The sequence below is a fragment of the Schistocerca serialis genome, chromosome 2, assembly GCF_023864345.2.
Source record: "Schistocerca serialis cubense isolate TAMUIC-IGC-003099 chromosome 2, iqSchSeri2.2, whole genome shotgun sequence".
Classification (NCBI taxonomy): Eukaryota; Metazoa; Arthropoda; class Insecta; order Orthoptera; family Acrididae; genus Schistocerca; species Schistocerca serialis.
The window spans coordinates 597373837-597395902 of record NC_064639.1 but is presented as its reverse complement, the minus strand read 5'-3'; the positions used below and the strand labels follow the sequence as shown (position 1 = coordinate 597395902).

The following is a 22066-nucleotide window of genomic DNA, read 5'->3' as shown; positions in this document are numbered from 1 at the left end:
AAGTATGTGGTACTCATACCAGGAAGGACTAATGGGGCATACTGAACATGTACAACGAAGGGCAGCAGGAATGGCCGGGGGATTTTTTGAGTCTCGGTGGCGTGTTCGGGAGCGTACTGAGGGGCTTCCACGCCCCTGGTAGAATGACCAATATCTGCTCCAACTTCTTTGCTTTCGTCCTCCACCATCGTGTCACGCTCCAGTTCCCAGTCGGCTGGTGGTACACCAAACCATTGGTCAAACAGCATGTTGCTACAGCACCCGCTCTCCGACATTTGAGTTTCTACAAAAACGTAGCGAAGTTGCAACAAGAATGCTACTGTTGAACCAAAGTGAGCTGTTTAGGAGGGAGCTGCGTGAACAAGCGCGCTTTTGCCACATAAACAGTTTTATAGCGATAGACGTCTGTTTGGTAATAGTCGGTTCTTAATGGTGGTACTCGGACCAAATAACACTGTCACAACAGCGTGCTTTCGAAATCTAGGGTTGGGTTGTTTTGGGGAAGGAGACCAGACAGCGAGGTCCCTGACACAGCTGCAACATTTTCACTGCTGCCTCGTTTTGGGGGCTTTTTAAACGGAAGTAAGCAGTCGTAGAACCCAGCGATCGCCACACTGTTGTACAACGTCAAAGCTGTTAAACTGTTTTCACCTTTTCCACTGTCGCTTTGAATCTAGTCCCTCGACTGTGGTACGGAGGTTTTCGTGCACCGAGGTTTCTACTTGCGATTCCCAGTTTTTCACGGAGAGATGGTCTGCCACTTCGTTCTTCGTCGTTCGGATATGTCTTACCACATTGGAAGCGTCTCTATCACCTAGCCCTGTGTCATGTGATGGTGCACCTACATCAACTGAACATGGATTGTCGCAGCGTTGTTCCCCTTGAAATGCCCAAAAATAATCAGTGCACAAAACTCCACTTTTATCAGTGGGGCGCGCCATTATACACATATCAAAAAAAGTTTTGCATCACCCCGGTTCCCAGAACTCCTGAAAACAGGCGTTGACTGTGGATATAAACAACCATGCATAAGCAGCGTCTATTAGACGGACGGGATCAGACAGCCGATCAGTTCCAGGCATTCCACGTGGAAACAAGTACACGGCTCGTGTTGTCTGTAGTTCAACCACGCATAGACGGTCAATACCGCGGTTCGATCGCGTCCGCATTGTTACTTTGTGCCAGGAAGGGCTCTCAACAAGGGAAGTGTCCAGGCGTCTCGGAGTGAACCAAAGCGATGTTGTTCGGACATGGAGGCGATACAGAGAGACAGGAACTGTCGATGACACGCCTCACCCAGGCCGCCCAAGGGTTACTACTGCAGTGGATGACCGCTACCTATGGGTTATGGCTCAGAGGAACCCTGACAACACCACCACGTTGAATAATGCTTTTTGTGCAGCCACAGGACGTCGTGTTACGACTCAAACTGTGCGCAATAGGCTAAACGATGCGCAACTTCACTCCAGACGTCCATGACGAGGTCCTTCTTTGTAGCCATGACACCATGCAACGCGGTACAGATGGGCCCAACAACATGCCAAATGGACCGCTCAGGATTGGCATCACGTTCTCTTCACTGATGAGTGTCGCATATGCCTTCAACCAGAGAATCGTCAGAGACGTGTTTGGAGGCAACCCGATAAGGCTGGACGCCTTAGACACACTGTCCAGCGAGTGCAGCAACGTGGAGGTTCCCTGATGTTTTGGGGTGGCATTATGTGGGGCCGACGTACTCCGCTGGTGGTCATGGAAGGCGCCGTAACGGCTATACGATACGTGAACGCCATCCTCCGACCGGTAGTGCAACCACATCGGCAGCATATTGGCGAGGCATTCGTCTTTATGGACGACAATTCGCGCTCCCATCTTGTGAATGACTTCCTTCAGGATAACGACATCGCTCGGTTAGAATGGCCAGCATGTTCTCCAGACATGAACCCTATCGAATATGCCTGGGATTGATTGAAAAGGGCTGTTTATGGACGACGTGACCCTTCAACCACTCTGAGGGATTTACGCCGAATCGCCGTTGAGGAGTGAGACAATCTGTACCAACAGTGCCTTAATGAACTTGTGGATAGTATGCTACGACGAATGCATGCATGCACACACACACACACACACACACACACACACACACACACACACACACACACACGAGGGAGAACTCGAACCTCCGCCGGGACCAGCCGCACAGTCCATGACTGCAGCGCCTTATACCGCTCGGCTAATCCCGCGCGGCGTGCTACTGGGTATTAGAGGTACTGGACTGTACCGCAGTCTGGACCACCGCCACTGAAGGTCTCGCTGTATGGTGGTACAACATGCAATTTGTTGTTTTCATGAGCAATAAAAAGGGCGGAAATGATGTTTATGTTGATCTTTATTCCAGTTTTCTGTATAGGCTCCGGAACTCTCGGAACCGAAGTGATACAAAACTTTTTTTTTATGTCTGTATTTGGCTCCTGTACCGGCGTGCTGCGATACTATCGCTCGGGGATTCCAGAGTGTATCAGGACTGCAGACATGCATCTGCAAATAAATAAGAAAGTTAATTACAGAACTATTTTTACGAAATGGTAATTAATACTTTATGATCTCACCCCTCGTACAGCCTGAGCATGGTTTAGATAATGAGACCATTTTCAGTATGCACTTCAGACTCAACACTAAATCCAAATAGTTTGCGTCTTGGCATTTGTAATTGGGGTTGTAGAGGCTATGACTTTTAATCCGGAAGGGAAAAAATGAACGTTTCCGCATAAAGTGTGAAGTTGATTACCGTCTGATATGGTTCGATTCAGTAGTGAATTTTTTTACCGATATATGAGTAGCATACTCGCAACCTTTCCCCATAAGAACTGGATTCAGAGAGAGAGAGAGAGAGAGAGAGAGAGAGAGAGAGAGAGAGAGAGAGAGAGAGGCACTGTCATGCGTACTATTTAAGGTCACCCTCGACAAAGTCTTAAGAGAGCGAAGTTGAAGAGTGTAATCGGTTACGAATGGAAGATGGCAGCTTTCATGTATTTGCTTACGGAGACAACATAGCGTCAGTTGACAGAGAGTAAACAAGATCTTGGGGAGATGTATAAAAGCATCGGCACAGTGGGAAGTAAAAAGGGACTACTCATCATTAAATGAAAAAGGAACATTTGCAAGTAGGCAGAACTAAATAAGCACAACGTCACTTCACCATTGACGCAGACAAGTTCAAGTATGCTGATGAGTTTAAGTACCTGGCGGGTTGGTTCAATTATTATAATCAAATACCCGTAGATGTAAACGAAAGAATTTCTGCTCACTCCAGATATCTGTATTTCCTTAGAGATACGTTCAAGTCTAAGGCTTATCACATTCTGCGAAAATGAAGTTCTACAATGCCGTTATAAGCCCCACTGTCTTCTATGGTTCAGAAAGCTGGACACTAACTAAAAAGGAGACGCAAAAACTTCTAAAATCTGAAGGAAAGTCAATGAGAAGAATCTAGGGGTCTGAAGTAAAATAGGTCACAGTGCGGCGAGCCTTCACAGCCGAGCGAGCCCTCACCGAGCACGCTTACCATTTGATGCGGCTGGATTATGGCATACATTATTGCCCACACTCAATAACAGGCTGGCTAGGAAGCCCACGACGCGCTAGCAAACCCACTGACCTTGACGTCAGTTGCTCTCTGGTTGAAATCCACTGACAAGAAGAGCTGGTGTCTCAGAGGCAGCAAATCACGTCTGTCTCTGAGCAACTTTCTTACAAGGGAACACCATCGCACACCCCTCAGATTTAGAAGTAGAGACCCCAGTGGACAGCCCGTCAAAAACCGAACACAGATCAAGCATGAAAAAAAGGAACGTGTACTAGGCTGTGAAAAAAAAGCAAAAGAGAAACAATGAATTGCCTAAGGACAGGAAGTGCAATATAGAGCAGCCTTGATTGATTTTAACAGGAGAGCTAAAACAGCTTGGGTCTAACCCGCCACTGCCCGCACCGAAACTAGGTTTATTGTGCGGTATCGCTCCCAGTATATCTAGTAAAGCCAACCAGTGCCCTTAAATAGTGCAAGGAGGTCCCTCTACCAGTTTTTTGTTAGACACAATTTCTTCAGGTCTAGTTGTTCGGAAGATTCTGTATCTTTTACTCTCCAATGCCATGCATTCAAAGATTAGGTGTGATGAAGTTTCTTCACCCTCATCACAGATCCTACATTTAGGGTCCTCTTCCATTATACCCATTGTGTGTAGGTGTTTTTTGAGGTTCCCATGGCCGGTCATCAGTCCAGTCATGAGTTTGATCACTTTCCTGTTCAATCCCAGGATCACAGAGCTTCTTTTAAAACCTGGGTTGGGCATCATTACCTTGTTTTTGTTTGTGGACCTTGGTCCAATATCCTACGTGCTGTTTCCTAAGCCAGTTCCGTAGTTCTAATTTGATCATAGCCTTGGTGATTGTCAAGACAGGTTCCGGTCCAATAAAAGGAGTTATTGCCCCCATCCTACTCAATCTATCGGCTTGTAGAGCAGCCTTAAATTGCAACGGCGTCATGGTTAAGTGGGACGACAGAGAATGCGAGCACTGTGGACGATGTGTTACACCCGGACTGGCACTTGTTCCCTGCCGCGAAGAGCAATAGTTATACCTGGTTCCTCGGACAAATTTCTTATTTGCACTTTACCTCACAACTGAGTGTCATTCCACATTGTAGAATTCACGTTCGGGAAAGCAACTTACACATAGCTGAGGAGCGCAAGCGCGACGAAGCCACATGTACACACGCCAGTCAAGAAAACTGTAAATAGTCAAAGGAGAAATGTTATATAATTTGTTGGAGAAATCTTTTTGTTTGCTTTTATTTTCTTGATATTAAATTGACGGTTACACATTGCTGAGAAGTAAATTTCATTTCCACATGATCAAAAGCTACCACCCCAGAGGAAGCGACTTTCTTTCCATTTCCTTATGTTTATTTGTTATGAATAGCATTCATGTGCAACATTCATTTGGATATTAAAACAAGAAACTCACTACATGAATGTGATACCCTCACATTCTGATGCCCCCAAACTGGGAGAAAGAATCTTTCAGAGCGTGATGCTTGGGACTTCAGAGAAGAGAAACAGAGAAACCGAAACTCGGGAAACGAGACTGTGTATACATACGTGACACGAAACGGCAAACCAAGAAACTACCCTTCCAGAACACCAGCTTGAAGCAGTCACTAAGCTACGATTTCTCGTGCTGCGAAGGCGAGCATAGACGGATACGGCTACACTTCATGCGCGTAGAATACCCACCTGATTGACGGCTGTCCGTAAGAAGCAGCCTGAAGCTGTACATCTGCAGCGATCACGATCTTACAATGAAATAATGGAATGAATAATGGATGTCATGTACAAGTGTACTCAGTCTGCTGTTGGCTACTCTCGAACTACCTTCACTTTAATGGTAGAAGTTTTAATACTTTTAACGTGGTCAAGCTCTGTAATATCGTTGGTGTGAATAAGCCAAGTTAAAAAAAAAATAAAAAAATAAAAAAGTGGTTATGGTGTCTGACTGCCAAGCGGTAGAGCCGCTTCCACAACATTTTGAACTATCCGTCCGGTCATTGAAATGTTTGTTCTCCATCTGAAGCCTTGGCAGTTGCCATACTATACATTGGTTATGAGCCGTGATAAGAACACGTTACCGTCGCAAGCAAATGTGACGAATAGTGAGACCAGACGAGACACCACCCAGACGTCTCACAGAAATGAAAACAACGAATAAACGGATGTGAACTACGTTACAAAAAAGGAATTCAAGGGTCAAACAGAACGCAACTTCAAAAATGTTAAAAACACATGTTTTGACAGAGCACAGAGAAACTCTGTGATTGTGAAACTGTTAGGTTCATCTGTTGCAGTTTATGTGACAAACTATTATGTTTTCATTTCCTTAGGAGTGATCAAATTCACATTCATACGAACATCTATATCGGGCAAGGAGGCATATCTCACTCACTCACCAGTCGTACAAATTAGAGATCCCTATCATATGACACGTACTAGACTAATACTGTGTATGACACACCAGACATGTTTTCCGGTGGATATTTCAGCTGACTTGTCGTCTTATCATCAAAAGTTCGCGGTTCCCATTCGAAAGCCCCTTCTTTTCGGCTGCTAATAGAGTAGGTGTGCAGAATCAACTGTCATTATAGGTGTCTCTACCTTACACCTCACGGTTGCAAACAGATGTTACATCACGACACAAACACAAATTTTAATAAAGCGAGCAGCGGAGGAAAAAAAAAAAAAATGCACGAGAGAGGATCAAACACAGCTTGCGCGCGTGGTAGTCCAAAACCGTAACCACTTAACCACGACGCCATTCCTCGTTCCGGCTGCTCTATATTGCACTTCTTGTTCTTGGACCGTTCACCGTTTCTTTTTTTTCTTTTATTTTCTTCACAGTTCAGTACACATTCTTCCTGTTTTCATGCTTGATCTGTGTTCTGTGTGTGCTGTTCAATGAGCCATCTTACGACTAAATGTGAGGGGTCTGCGATGGGGGAGTTTTCCCTGTTAGACTGCGTAGCTGAACTTAAAAGCTAGCGTCGTCTCTCTCTCTCTCTCTCTCTCTCTCTCTCTCTCTCTGTCTCTCTCTCTGTCTCTCCCGCGCGCGCAACTGTGGTCTTACATAAGATTAACGTGTACTCCCGAATACTTTGTTACTGTGACAGCACTCGCGCAACACATTAATAAAAAAATGGCTCTGAGCACAATGGGACTTAACTTCTGAGGTCATCAGTCCCCTAGAACTTAGAACTACTTAAACCTAACTAACCTAAGGACATCACACACATCAATGCCCGAGGCAGGATTCGAACCTGCGACCGTAGCGGTCGCGCGGTTCCAGACTGTAGCGCCTAGAACCGCTCGGCCACTCCGGCCGGCGTCAGACTACATTGCTACTCCTTTGACCGGTTGACAGATAGCAATTTCTACAAAAACGCCTATCCTAGTACGATTACTTCTCGAAGGTTTTCAAGCTGCGTGAGTTGTTGAGAGTTAAGATAACGCGAAGGTAACTGAGATAACGATTATGGATGTTGAATATCAGTCATGAAATTAAATTGTTGATGGAAGTGATGCATTTTTCTTCCCTTTTCCAAATTTGCTTGGAAAACTCTTGAGCTTTAAAGAGAAATGCTCGCCAACATGAAATAACACAGACACGACTTGGTATTGACAAACGGAAATCTGGAAAAAGTGGACTGTATGCGACGAAAATTACTTGAAGGAATTTCAGTGTGGTCAACTGAACATGGATTTCTCTCACGCTGACTCACAGCTTAAATGGCTAAGTTGTTACGGACACTGTGACAAGACGTCTTGAATATCAATTAACATGTGCATGTAAAAATAAATATTTGTTCACGAAAACAAATCAGTGCTTGGTAAGCATTACAAGCTTATTGTCTCTCCTTTATTATGAGTTTTGTACCTTGTACGTGCATCTTCAGCTAATCAAATGTATTACGTGATGCACTTAAAAAGAAGCGAGCGGAGGATGTCAAACGAAAACCGTCGAATGAATCGTAATGCCACTGCCAACGGAAAAAGCAGTGGTCCCTATAAGAGCGGTGGACGGAAACGCGTGTACACACACGTGACGATAGAGCTAGCCCGTGCACGCGTAGACCGTCCACTGTACTCCAGTCAGTGTGGCTGTCGTAGCGTTAGAAACAGAAATTTCCTTCTAACTGTGACCTTGGTGCTTCAACGCCCTTGCAAGGACCACAAACTCTTCCGCAGACACTGGCATTACGATCCATTCACGGGTTTTCATTTTACAGCCTCCAGCTCGTTTCTTTTTGAATGCACCTTATACTTAGTCGTCCCTATGGTTACTGCATTCGTGAGCACGATAGAGACAAGACGGGTTGGAGAGATGTATGGTGTAAGACAGCGGTAATGCACTAATTGCAAACTGAAGACAATTTAATAATTGATATACCATTAACTGAAGAACGCAATAGAAATTTAATAAAATAATGGTGTGCAAAAATGACTGGATCAGAATTAAATTAACAGTCCTCTGGAAGTTAGAATTGTTAGACGAAGGAGAAACCATGGAATAAACACGAATGGAGTTTTCTTTCATGGAACAGAGAGATCCAACGCTGAATGGTCAGACAATATGGTACCTGTGACAACAGAGAGATTGCAACTTCGTGCTCTTGTCTCAACTATTGACAGCAGGAGTATACATACTTCAATGTACAGCAGGAGTATTCATACTTCAATGTCGGTATTCTGGAGTCTTCGCATAAGCAGAGGAAACAACAAGAGTCGAACGCTTGCGAAAATTCTGAGTGTAATTAAAAAATGACAGGATGTATAGCGTTACAAAAATTGGACACTAAGAAACACATCAAATTAAGTAAAGGCTTCACAGTAACACAACCGCGAAATTTACGAATGGGTAAAACAAACACTTGCCAATGCACTATTTCAAATGCTTCTGGCAATTTTATTTTTTTTATATTTTAGACAGAACCACTAGATCATATTGCACGAATCAAGAGTCTTACAACTTCCTAATCAAACGCTGATTACTGAATTCTGCTTCAATTTGCTGATCGAGTGGTTCAATTGATCGTCCGCTACAGGCGCCAAAAATAAATTACGCTTAAATGTTTTCAAACTAATTGGCAGAATATCTCCCGGAGCAAAGAAGTTGCTAACTGGGATATCATAATAGGTTCTGCCTCTATGAACAGTTGTCGACTTAAATTTCAGACGCAAGACCGCTACGGTCGCAGGTTCAAATCCTGCCTCGGGCATGGATGTTTGTGATGTCCTTAGGTTAGTTAGGTTTAACTAGTTCTAAGTTCTAGGGGACTAATGACCTCAGCAGTTGAGTCCCATAGTGCTCAGAGCCATTTGAACCATTTTTTAAATTTCAGACTGAAAAAGAATGAGGCATGCATGCCACACAAGACAAGCATCTTTTTGAGAACGAATCCGTATCTGAATGCGAAAAAGTAATGAGAGAATCGCAAAAAGAATCAGTCTCATTACCGAGGCCATGTAATGGTCGGTGAGATAACTGATCGTCAGCGAAAGATACAAGGTGAAAAACATTTTGAGCATCAGAAACGAAATAACATCTTCCCTATTCTACAAACTGTACTGCTGAGCTCACAGAATTCAAGCGCATTAGTAACGTGCACTTGTAGACGAAAAAGTTGTTTTGTATTAATTAAATTGTTCATGTGATTATAAGAAGCTGAAACTGAAGCACCTAGAAAAAAAGAAGAAAAAACAGACATAGGTAATGCATTATACATATAGTAGTGGCTTCCCTCTGTGGGAAGAAACAAAGAGAAAATCATTTTATGTCCGTTGGGGTCTACATCCGACAATAATCGATTGAAGCTTAAAACCACGGTACTATCGGGGTTGTTAACTTTTATCCAAGATAAACATTTATTAACATCTGTTATCTGCTCCGTCTGTTACGCCGTTGTTATGAGGTATGATACATACGAGCTTTGAGCTTAAACATCATCTGCTAATGACTATTCTTCCATTTCAGCATACGTGTGCATTAAAAAAACGAACACACACACACACACACACACACACACACACACACACACACACACACACACACACGGACGAGTGTGTCAAGAAGTGCGTCTACGTTGACAGTCTGTAATACTGTCAATCACATGTATAATGAACAGGCTGACTAACTAGGTCATATTAGGTTACATGTGAACACACTCCTCGAGTACAAGTGAGAAAATATACGAGAATCTATCGGCAACGCCTCAGCTTGTAGTAGAGAAAGAGTGCTTCTAATTAAAATAACGCTGATGGAACTTACTGGATGGATTACTCTTAACAACTACCCCTCTTATCCACTGAGGTGACAGGAGACGTGGAAAACAACTCTACATGGCGTGGACTCAACAAGTCGTTCGAAGTCCCCTGCAGAAATATGGAACCATGCTGCTGCTGCTACATACATAGCTGCCAAACTACTGAAAGTGTTGGAGTTTACGCATGAACTGCCCTCTCGGCAATGTCCCATAAATATTCGATGAGATTCATGTCTGGAGATCTGGGTGGCCACATCATTCGCTCGAATTATCCAGAATATTCTTCCAGCCTACCGCGAACAATTCTGGCCCAGTAACGTGGCGCATTGTCATCCATAAAAATTCCATCGTTGTTTGGGAACAAGAAGTCCACGAATGGCTGCAAATGGTCTCCAAGTAGCCGAACATAACCAGGACCGAGTCCTTTCCATGTACACAGCCTATACCATTATGGAACAAAATGGTTCAAATGGCTCTAAGCACTATGGGACTTCCGAGGTCATCAGTCCCCTAGACTTAGAACTACTTAAACCTAACTAACCTAAGGGCATCACACAAATCCATGCCAGAGGCAAGATTCGAACCTGCAACCGAAGCAGCAGCGCGGTTCCAGACTGAAGCGCCTAGAACCGCTCGGCCACAGCGGTCGACCAATATGGAACAACCAATAGCTTGCACAGTGCCTTGTTGACAACTTGGGTCCATGGCTTCGTGGGGTCTGCAACACACCCCAACCCTACCATCAAACCCTAACAACTGAAATCGGGGCTCATCTGATCCGACCTCCGTTTTCTAGTCGTCTAGTATCGATCTGATACCGTCACGGCCCCGCAGAGGCGCTGCAAGCGAGGTGCTGATAGCAAAGGCACTCGCGTCGGTCGTCTGTTCCTACTGCCCGCTAACACCAATTCGCCGCACCGTCGTAACGGATACTATTGTACGTTCCACATTGATTTCCCCGGTTATTTCATGCAGCAAACGCCACTGCGCTCGGTCGTTAAGTGAAGGCCGTCGGCCACTGCGTTGTTCAAAATGGCTCTGAGCACTACGGGACTCAACTTCTGTGGTTATCAGTCCCCTAGAACTTAGAACTACTTAAACCTAACTAACCTAAGGACATCACACACATCCATGCCCGAGGCAGGATTCGAACCTGCGACCGTAGCAGTCGCACGGTTCCGGACTGCGCGCCTAGAACCGCGAGACCACCGCGGCCGGCACTGCGTTGTCAGTGGTGAGAGGTAATGCTTGAAATTTGTATTCTCGGCATACTGTCGACACTGTAGATCTCTGAATATTGAATTCCCTGATGATTTCCGAAATGGAATGTCCCATGCTTCCAGCTCCAACTACCATTCCGCGTTCTAAGTCTGTGAATTTCCGCCGTGCGGCCATAATATCGTCGGAAACCTTTTCACATGAATCACCTGAGCACAAATGACAGCTCCGCCAATGCACTACCCTTTTATACCTTACATACACGATACTACCGTCAACTGTATATCTGCATACAGCCTATCCCATGACTTTTGTCACCTTTGTGTATATACTGTGGTTATTTAGCCTTTGAGGAGAGCACCGAAAACATTTCTGTAAGACTGCCTTATTGGCTGGTGACAAGGAAAAGCAGGCAGATTATTAGGAAAGGACCTAAAGAGGTATTTAAAACAGTTATACCGGCGGATCAAGATTTAAGATACCAGTTTAATTAGTGTTGTCTATTTCTAGTGTCACAGCTAGACACGCAACGCACAAAAAAAAGTTACATTTTGTTTTCGGCAACGTTAGAAGAAAGTTATATTTATAATGTACCAGAAATAAATATAGTTCATTATCTTAGTAGCGAAATGTTACACCGACGAAGAATTACAATGGTTGTTTTTTAAGCCACACATACGATCAAATTTTGGAAGATACGTTGAATTGCTCTCTTTGATCTGAATATGGGAGAGAGATAAGTGGCGCCTTACTTGGCATAACGAGGGTTCACAATAAAAATGAGACATTACAAGTGCTTTCATAAAATTAAGGTCAATATCGACGCACGCCTTCGCGAAAATCGAAATACTATCCCATAACGACCCCGATTCCAATAACACAACGAACAGGAGACTATAATCGGGACTGCAGTTAAATGACGGCAATTACAATAATGGCTAGCAGACGAGGCTTACATGTGCGATAACAGTTTTAGTAGAATTTGAAGCCATTTTGTGATCATGTTTCCAAGTTACTGCTATGTTAGTGACAATTTGTGAACAGTGACCAAGAGAGCCACGGAAATGGAAACACCTCAGCGCCTCACAACGAGACTGCCACGCCAGAAGAACAAAGATGGCCACAGCATTTACGAAAAGATTATGTAACATCAGTATGATCTTACTGTAAATTTGTTTTTGTAATGCCATTTAGCCTGAAGATGAGGTAGCCCCTCGAAACATGTCGCTAAATAAGTAAGTAATATAATAGTTGACGAAGTTTGTGACTGGTGGGGGTAATTTTAAAAAAACCGTTACATAAAACAGTTATAGTGTCTAAGACTTCTGGTCAATTTGAAGCTACTACAGCGCTTACCGATATACGTTGTTCATGGTTTTCTTTTGTCCAAAAATACGGAAGAAGCAAAAGTGTGGACGACACTTCATGTATAATACCAATTATTAGACAATACACTTATAGAAAACAATCGATAACTTCCATTCGGGAACTACTCATCTATTCACAAGAGCTGAATACCATTAAGATCCATGTTGCAAACGGACGTTGCCATACACAGATAGCTCATCTGAGGACGAACACCCTGATGGAGACTTACTTCAAACATCCACACGTCATTTACTAGTGTAGCCGAAGTCCGAAAGATACCGTTCCGCAGTGGTCATGAACTTAAGCGTCAAAGGCAAACGACAGCCTGGCCCCTAGCCAAGCCAGAGGTTAACAACCAGTGACATGTCAACACTGCTGATAAAACAATGACGCTGCTACCTCTTATTTACAAACAAACACTGTGTCGAGATTCCTAGAGCAAAGGCACTGCGTCGAATGTAAACATTGCCTGCCAGAAACGGTATCGTAGCACATAATATATGTTGCGAGTGATCAACGGTACTATGACGTCGTGCTGTAGTTGACAGGAATCGCCCGGGCGGCAAATGTGTGTATACGTAAGCGAACACCAAAGTTCGTGATGCTATAAGCGCTAGCTGACTAGAATATAACTTATTCATCACCATTCTGAAAAGGGGCTTCTCCTGTTCATATTCGTAATGGTATTTGGGTCAGGATCGACGGCATTATTCTGAATATAAAATATTGTAATGTTTGTAACTACTTATTGTAACAATAATCAACTAAACCTTTAAATGTACACTGAATTTCATACTGAATATAAAACTACTACTAGTTAAGTCTAATTTACGACGTTCCGTCGATGTTCGTAATCTATTAAGGTTGCCAGAAACTGACCTTTACAGCTATGGAGCCCTATTGCTGCCTTCGTTAGAAATAAAGGAATTTCAGACACTGCAGTTATTGCACATTTGTCTAACATCACTATGTTACGTGTTTAGTTAAAAAAGTTTTGCTGTGGGTTTCTCGTTTGGAACTACTTCCATTGGAAACTTCACACGTGGGTAACACATTTGGCATGCACAGAGACGCGCCTTACTGCGATACGCCCTTTACATATAATTTACGTGACTTGGTGTACACAAGTTTTGGATGTATCTGATTACACATTACGTCTGGTTCTATAGATATTACAGAAACTTTACTGAATCGTGTATACTTTGAGACTATAGACGGAGGCTGCTGGAAGCTGTTTCGAATGCCAACGGGTTCCCTACACCGCATTAGGCATGGTACTGTGTTGTGTTTTGCTGTTTCTACATTTTTGTAGAACCATTGTACATGACTCCCTTGATCCATGGCTTTCAGGCTGTCATGTAAGAAAAGTGCGAGTTGTGTTTCACATGATCGTTGTTTAAGGAATCCGTACTGGATGCCATGGAGGAGATCATTCTGTTAATGATACTTCATTACGTTTGTTCTCTGAATATGTTCTAAGATGCTACACAAATGGATATCAAGGATATTGGACGGTAGTTTTTTAGGCACGCGTGATCGGTGCTTTCTCCCAGCTACTGGGTACGGTTTTTTGTTAAAGGAATCTACGACAGGTTATAGTTGAAACAGGGGGTATATCAGCCGAAGATTCTTCACAGAATCTGATAGGGATTTCATCGGGCTCTGTAGCTTTGTTCAATTTTAGCAGTTTCAACTATTTAACAACACCATTGACACTAATGTTTATATTGCTCATCTGTGCAGAGGTGCGAGAGTTAAATAGGGCTGATAACCCTGGATTTTAATTTTTTAAGGCAAATTTGAAAACGGAGTTCAGCGTTTCTGCTTTTGCTTTGCTACCTTCAATTTCAGTTCCTGTCTCGTTAATGAGTCGCTGGACACTAATTTTGTTACCATTAACAGTATCTACATATGACCTGAATTTCTTTGGGATTTATTAGAGATCTTTTGATAATTTTCTGCTACGGTAGTCGTTAAGACCCCATGCATTATCATCTTGACAGCCAAACTCTTTTCATTCAGCATTTCCCTATATAGAGATCTAGGCTCTATTTTTACACCTGTTATGCAACACTCTTTCTTTAACAGTTTCTTTACAGTTAGTGTATATTATGAAGGGTCCCTTCCATCATGAACTACTCTACTAGGAACATATCTGTCAAATGCATAACCGACTATTCTTTTTAACTTGAGCCACAGATCTTCATGTTATCGTCCAGTGCTAAATGGTTACTTATTGAGATATGACACTACTGACCCTTTATCTCGTTTGCTGAAATTCTGGTAGTGACCCTCCGTACAATTAGCGGTTCAAACATGAACATTTTTATTTGGATATTAGCACGAAAGACTATTCTCCGCCTACGCCGTAATTCGGTCCAATATTACAAAGGGAAGTTAAGATTTGAACCCGGCCGATAATTACATCTTAACACGATCCCCTTACGGAGATTTAGAGTCCGCTCTTCTCGAATAAAATATCAACTCTGTTTCACTTTGTCTCTATTATTCATTCGTTTTGGAAATCATCGTGGCTGGTATTTCTCGTAGTGGCTGAGTCTGATTGCATCGTTTATGAAAATAGGTACTTCTATGAGGAGTAGACTTTCGGGCGTGAAACTGACAGAATGTGTGCTATTAAGGTTTGCTCGTCAGATCTAAATGAACGGACCAAGAACTTTACTGCTCACTATTTTTTTTTCCCAAGAGCCAACGCTATGCGCAATAAATAAAGGTTTCATGGGAAGGTCTAGCTATCGAAATATTAGCTCTCTAATCAGTATAGTCTCGCCACTGCTGTCGTAGACATTTGCTACTCGCATGAAGAGCAGCTAACGGATTTAAAACCTGGCTTTATTTTTGTATGTGTCTTTATGGAAGCGGATATTTTGGTGAACTGACCTTGCGCTGCTATTCGAAGAGCAGTAGGAGGAATATACTGGCACTCTCGCACAACGTCCGCTGATGTTGAATCACATGGCAAAGCTGTCTAGCTCCGGTATGCGTAGCCAGATCCTTGGCTTTCTCGGGAAGCGCTCTGCCGACTGAGCCATCCGCGCATGCCTCACTGCCAGACGCAACAACCCCAATCTACGAGCATCCGCTCTCCCTCACTAATCGAATAGCTCGACTGGCAGTGTGTTGCTCTGCCGCTAATACCAATCAGGATCACAGTTTTAGTTGTCAATTACTTCACTAAAATATATCATTTACCCTGACGACGGGCGATGTGGAGAAAATTATTCAAACCGACAGTGTTATTGTACGATCCTTCTTTACAATTACTTTATTGGAATCTCTCAGAAATTTTTTCGCATACAGCTTTCAAAACGGCGTGCAACTATTGATCATTGTGTCTGTTATTAAGGACAAATATACAATTAAAAACACTAATACCTATTGTAATACATGCGTCACTATTGCAAGAGTTCTCAAAGAAATGTGCTTAACCAATAACAAGAGTAAACAGCACACAATTAGACTGTATCAGACACGTTCTGCGAATGTCGAGGACGAGTATTTCGAAGCAAATTCTGCGTTACGCTCTTTTAGGAAAAAGGTGTGGCGGAGCCACTGAGGACAATATGATACAAAAACTTTGAACAAGCTATCCATGTATAAGTACACTTAGCACGCCAGATGAAGGAGAAAGCGTTCAAAGGTCGTTTTACAATAACTTAGACTGATAGGGGTGCTTTGCACATCTTTTAATTCCCTGCAATATATCTGTTGCGTAAACTTTTTTCGGGTTTGTTACCGCAGTGAATCATTTCCAAAGCCAAAATGTCTAAGCACTCCTCATACTTTCCAGATTAACACTTCACTGATTCCGAAACAAGAAGTCCAGGTTAATCGACACACGACCTCAAGTATAGTTCACGTTGATGCCGCCTCTAACATTGAAATTGCCTCTGTTCGATAATGCTGAGAGTCCAGGTACCCCACATCCAGCTGACGCCACTCATTGAAATTATATGCGGCAGAGCTACCAAATTCCCGGGTAGTTGATCACTGCGTTTCATCCGCTGTTCTCAATAGCCCCAAACATTTTCTACGCAGTTACGGTTGGACGATTCACTGCACCAATCGAAGTACTATAGGGTCCCTAACTGTACGCCAAACCAGAAACGTATGCATGTAGCCATGGGAATATGGATGCTGTTCTCTTAACCTTAGTAAATGAGAACTAAATAACAATAAAATGTCACGCTAACAAACGCGCAGCGCCGGTAATCGGAAAAAAATACGCTTGTAGCACTGTAAGACAGAACGAAAAGCTGTGACTATGCTATTAATTGAATGGTGTGAAATCTAGAGAGCTCAGTTGACACCTGACGCCTCGTTGGCCCATACGTCATCCACAAAATGACTCATCGAGGAGCGATCGTATATCTCGATCGTAGTGAAATGGTTTAATGTTACAGTGAAAAAAAAAAAAAAAAAAAAAAAAAAAAAATGTCGTTCTTCATTAAGTTGGTGGGCACATGGTACAGTATTTTCCTGAAACATGAGTAATTCACTTGATGAATTATTTCAATACATGAAGTCATCTATCTCAGACATACTGTGTCAAAATGATTAACCCGTTATTCTACCACCGTTCTTTTATATTTCCACGCCTCAATCTGTAAACACACAGGATCGCTTTATTTTCCGTCAGTCTGTCTGTCCGACTGTTAAGAACCCTTTTTCTCATAAATGGGTAGATATATCAAGTTCAAATTTATGTCACATACTAAGGACTATGGTCCCTCGGAGGTGCAAAAATTTTAAGCTTCTAAGACACTTCAATCAAAAGATAAGACCATTTATGTCACATATTTTGATACACTAAAACTCATCAAAACATACAAGGTGCTTCCCGTTTACCTAGAATCATGAAATTTGGCAACGCAGGGTATAACTAAAGGAAAAGAACCGAAAATTCCTAATTTGTAATCATATCACACCAAGCAAATGTTTTGCCATTTTTCATCCGTCTTTTATGACTTACCTTTTAAGACCCATTTTTCGTCGGCGTATCAGGTTCAAATTTACGTTACATGGTCCCTTAGCGGTGTGAAAATTTTAAGGTAAGTCAATTCAATCAAAAGATTCCTGTACGGTACTTCCCGACGACCTAGACTCTTGAAATTTTTGGCAAGAAGCAAGGCTTCACAGTATGCTTACAGAAAATCTAAAATTCGTTAAATTCTAATTATACCACATAAAAATATCTTTTGCCTTTTGAACATACATTGCGTTCATCACCCGTCGAAAGTATGACAGACGAACATTAGGCTACTGCATGTAAACACAAACTGTAAGCTTGTAGTCAAGTTTTGGTAAGTGAGTAAAAATGTTTTATTACATCTTCTCCCTCTACATATACAAACCGAAGTTCCCAGTTTGCGTCTTTTTGTATGTCCGGGCTAGTCTGACGAGCTCCTTTAGAGATTTTGATACGGTCTTGAAATTCCCAGTATCGATAACGATAACAGCCAACTCGGCGAGAACCTTGACTCTCAGGATTACATTATTAAGTCTGTACGGAACCTCCAGTTAGCGACTACTACTCGCACTTGGCTAATTCAGCGTACATAATGGCTGATAAGGCACGAAGGCTGAGCATGTATACGTTGGTTACAAACCAGTTTAGCTATCATTTATTCTCTCAGCTATTGAAGCTGTGTATTTTAAGCATAAACCATTTATGACTTACCTTTTGACTAAATCAAGTATATTTTAAAAAAATATTGTTAAGGATTTTTAGTTCAGTAGATTTTTACTTCAGTAGAAAACAATGAAACGGTAAAACCTTGCATAAAGAGGGAGATAAGTTTCTTTGTCCAAGTTGCTCCAAATACTCTCCGCAAAGCAATAAACAAACATTCCTGAGAGAAAAGACGCTCTAGAAACTACTTTTGCATTGAATACAGGCAGATAAACATTTCTAACATTGTGACAGCTACGCTTAAACTTTCTTCAGAAGCGTTAGTCTGTCCTATATGCTTCGATGGGCACAATACTCATCGATTTCCATACATCGGGAAAATAGGAAGAAAGCTACAGATCACGGAAACGTGGCGTTTGACAGGTACGTTGATTATGTTGTAAGCATGTCAGTAAGACGGCAGCTTGGCGCCTTTAGTTTACTTCTGCCATTCTACGAACACCAACTTCGTCAACAGCGTTGACGCATCACACGACAAACTGAAAGCAATATGAGCTGACAGAAGTCGTTAAAAGTTGGTCCTTCCGTCGTTCTCTGACTGCGGCAACAGTTTCTTACCACGGGTTTGACATACAACAGCTCTAGCTAAAAATGAACGTATGCACAACGTGTCACGAATCTGCTAATCTTTCACTTCAAGTTTTCGAGAAATCAAGGCCTGAAGTGATGAGAATCCGTCGAATAACATACGAAAGCGCCGGGCGTCATCCAGTAGACCACAAGTCTGCCCGAAATGCGTTCGAATCTTTCTTTCTTCTAAATCGTGTGTAGATTCAGTGAATTATCTTTCTTCGGAAAGCGACTCTGGTGTAAACCAGTTAAACTGGTCTCAATGGTTCTCAGCACACTGGGAGTAGTACCGAAAGATATTAAGTGCGCACTTGAAAACCATTCGTGCTGCGCCATCTGCCAACTACAGTAAGTCAATTTACTGCTGTCTGCGAGTATTATCCGCTGAAACATCAAGAACTCTATACGCTTGGGGCAAGTGCGAAACAGCTTAGGAAAGGTTTGAAATTATACTTAAAATTTGTTGGAAGTCGCTAAGTCCTATCAATAAACACCGGACGAATATAGTCTGCGTGATTTCTCCATTTTAAGCAAAAGCAAGTTTTTCACGTAGCTCAATGATCATAATGTTTATGACTATGTGTCGTACAATTATATAGTTTTGCAGGTTCTTTCTGTCGTATATGTGGATTCTGTCTGCATACTGCGTTGCAAAAGCAAATACAGTTGGCTGTAAAAAAGCAATAAATTAAAACTTCATGTGTGATGAAGTTTTATTGCACGAACAGTACAGTGCAGTGTAGTGTAGTGTAGTGTAGTGAGCGATAAAGTTTTCCATTCATCATTTTGTGTGTTTGGGTGTGTGTGGGGTGGGTGGGGGGGGGGGGGGGGGCAAGCGAGAAAAAGTTTCGTAAAGGTTTGAAATTATGTGTAAAGTTCGTTGGGGATCGCTAAGTGCTGTCATTCTCAAATGCTGGATGAATAAGGCCCGGGCATTTGTGGGTCGTCAGTTACGCTGTCTCAAGACGAACGCAGTTTGTAACTGTAATATAAGTCTTATAGTGTTAACATTTTAATGTAAGATTAGAATAGCATTTTAAATTTTTCAATTCGTCCAAGCAACCTGTGACTACTTCTGGGTTCCAGGACAGTCGGTTAGTAATATGGATATATATTATAACGATCACTGTGGTACGTTCCTAGCGAGGCATGATCAAGATATAATGCGGAATCATGTTGAAACAGTCATTCATTTATCAATAAATTCATGCACCCATCGCAATGATGTCAGGCCTGACAATAACTGCCATGATTAACGTACACTGTACCTGCGAAACATGAATGAATGTACAGATAAATGAATGTTCATCATTACTCTTTATTATCTCTCGACTCTATCTGGGCAACTCCACCTACTCCAGCCCTTTCTCTCCGTCCACCTGCTCCTTTTCCCCTGTTCCATCTCCTCCTCTTCCTCTTCCTATCAATCTCCTCCTCTCTCTGTCCATCTCGTCCTCCCCCTCTCCCTGTTCATCTCCTCCCCTTTCGTGTCCATTTCCTCGCCCCATGTGTCTGTTCATCTCCCCCTCCCCCATCTCTCTGCCTGTTTCTTCCTTCCCCTGTCTCTGTCCAACTCATCATCTTTCCTCTCTCTGCCCATCTCCTCCTCGCCCCTCTCTTTGTCCATTTCCCCCTCCCCTATGTATTCATCTCATCCTTCCCCTCTATGTCTGTCCATCTCCTCGCCCCCCCCCCCTCCTCTCTTCAAATTATCACACTCACCCCAATAGGAGGCTGGTGGTTCTTACCCCCACAGTATTTCTTTCCAGACTGCAATTAATGCGTGTACCAAATTTGAAAGAAATCGTTCCATGGGGTTTGGAACGAGATCTTTCTTTACCCGTGGCTTTGCCCACATACGCACGTATGAAATATATTTCACCCGTATGTCTAGCGAATTTCGTCCTGCAGTTTCATTTTTAGGCAGCTCAACGTTTATCAAACGTATCTTCTGAGCTGTACGCTGTGTAACGATACAATTTTGCAGGCACATCCAGTGGTATATATGCCTGAAGTCTGCGACATGTACTGTGAATAGAATTAGTAGTAAATAAGAAATAAATTCAAATGTCATTCACGATGCGGAAGTTCCTCATGCGAATCAGTGTTTATGACGGTCTTCATTACGTTTAGATCGATTCGCTTGCTATTCGTCTGATACTTTTAACTTGACTGCACGTGAAACTCACAGTATTCATTACTTTCTCCCTTTCTTTGCTGCAGCATGAGGTTTCTTACAGAGTTCTTTCAGGACTTCAGCAATAGAAGAATCGCCTCAATATGAAACTTGCTTACACACAGCGGCACGTGAGTGCTGTGGATGACGAAAAAAAACCAACCGGTATTTTACTTACAAATAGCCGATATTTTCCGGTATTTGTTTGGTCTCTGTTATAACAGCTGTTTCTATTGTTTACTGATAACCGAGCAAAAAACCGAAAAATCAATTAGCTACAGCAGCAGTGCTATTGTTTGTTTTTAAATAAACCTTTTTTTTAAAAAAAAGGAGTAATTTTTATTCGTAAAATTTGCACTGGTTTGAAATATTGCGTTATTATAGAAAACTGGGAAACTGATCAATGCTATTTTAACAACAATACCAAGAGAAACTAGCAACTAATATATGGCATCAGAATTGGTACAGCATTGCTGATACTGTCGTGTCCCTGTTGCTGTGTGTCGAGGTTTAACGTACGCACGTACGTGCAATGTGCAAAACTTGTCTTCCACCTAGTCTATACAGTAGTCTGTAAATATTTACACGATGTGATGTAGCAATGAAGCGCAATGCTTCATTTACTTTAAAAATTAAAGATTTGTTTGGCAGTTATGTGAAGTAATAAGAATGAAAAATCGAAAATCGGTTACCTCAGAAACCAGTTATTTTGAGCGGTTTTGGGAGTCAGGTTAAGCTGTCGTGAAGGAAAATAAAAAAAAAAAAAAAAAAAAAAAAAAAAAAAGCGATGTAACCGAAAACCGGTTGTTCCAGCGATAACAGTGAGAAAGCGTGTGCGCTGTATCACAGAATTCTAAAGCATGCTATTTACTACAAACATTGGCATCATAAACACAAACCTACAATGTAGATGCATAATACCTAGTGGCTGCCTCACAACAGTGTTCACAAAATAATACAACGAATGCGCTTTAGAAAAATACCTTTGAGTAGGAAACCTGTGTGGTAGGAGTATCGCGGGCTGGCCCGAGCACGAGATTGAGGTAGCGGCGCAGCGGTCAGCTATCACCGCAGCGAGGGTATTCCGTTTCACATGAGGCCGGGGACGGCCCGCAGCGCTCAGCATGCCGAGACAGCGGGAAATGACGCACACGTT

The 22066-nt window shown here is 42.5% G+C and overlaps 1 protein-coding gene across 5 annotated transcripts in view; it reads right to left on the bottom strand.

The window, feature by feature from the left end:
• Positions 1-22066, bottom strand: part of LOC126457625 (glycerol kinase 2-like) — a 262723-nt gene that overhangs the window by 84109 nt on the left and 156548 nt on the right. The window contains exon 1 of one of the 5 annotated variants that reach the window (XM_050094094.1): positions 21894-21956. The exons of the other annotated variants lie outside the window; for them this stretch is intronic. The gene's annotated coding sequence lies outside the window, so the exon portion shown is untranslated. Of the gene's footprint in view, positions 1-21893; positions 21957-22066 lie in introns of those variants that run through there. 5 annotated transcript variants of the gene reach the window in all.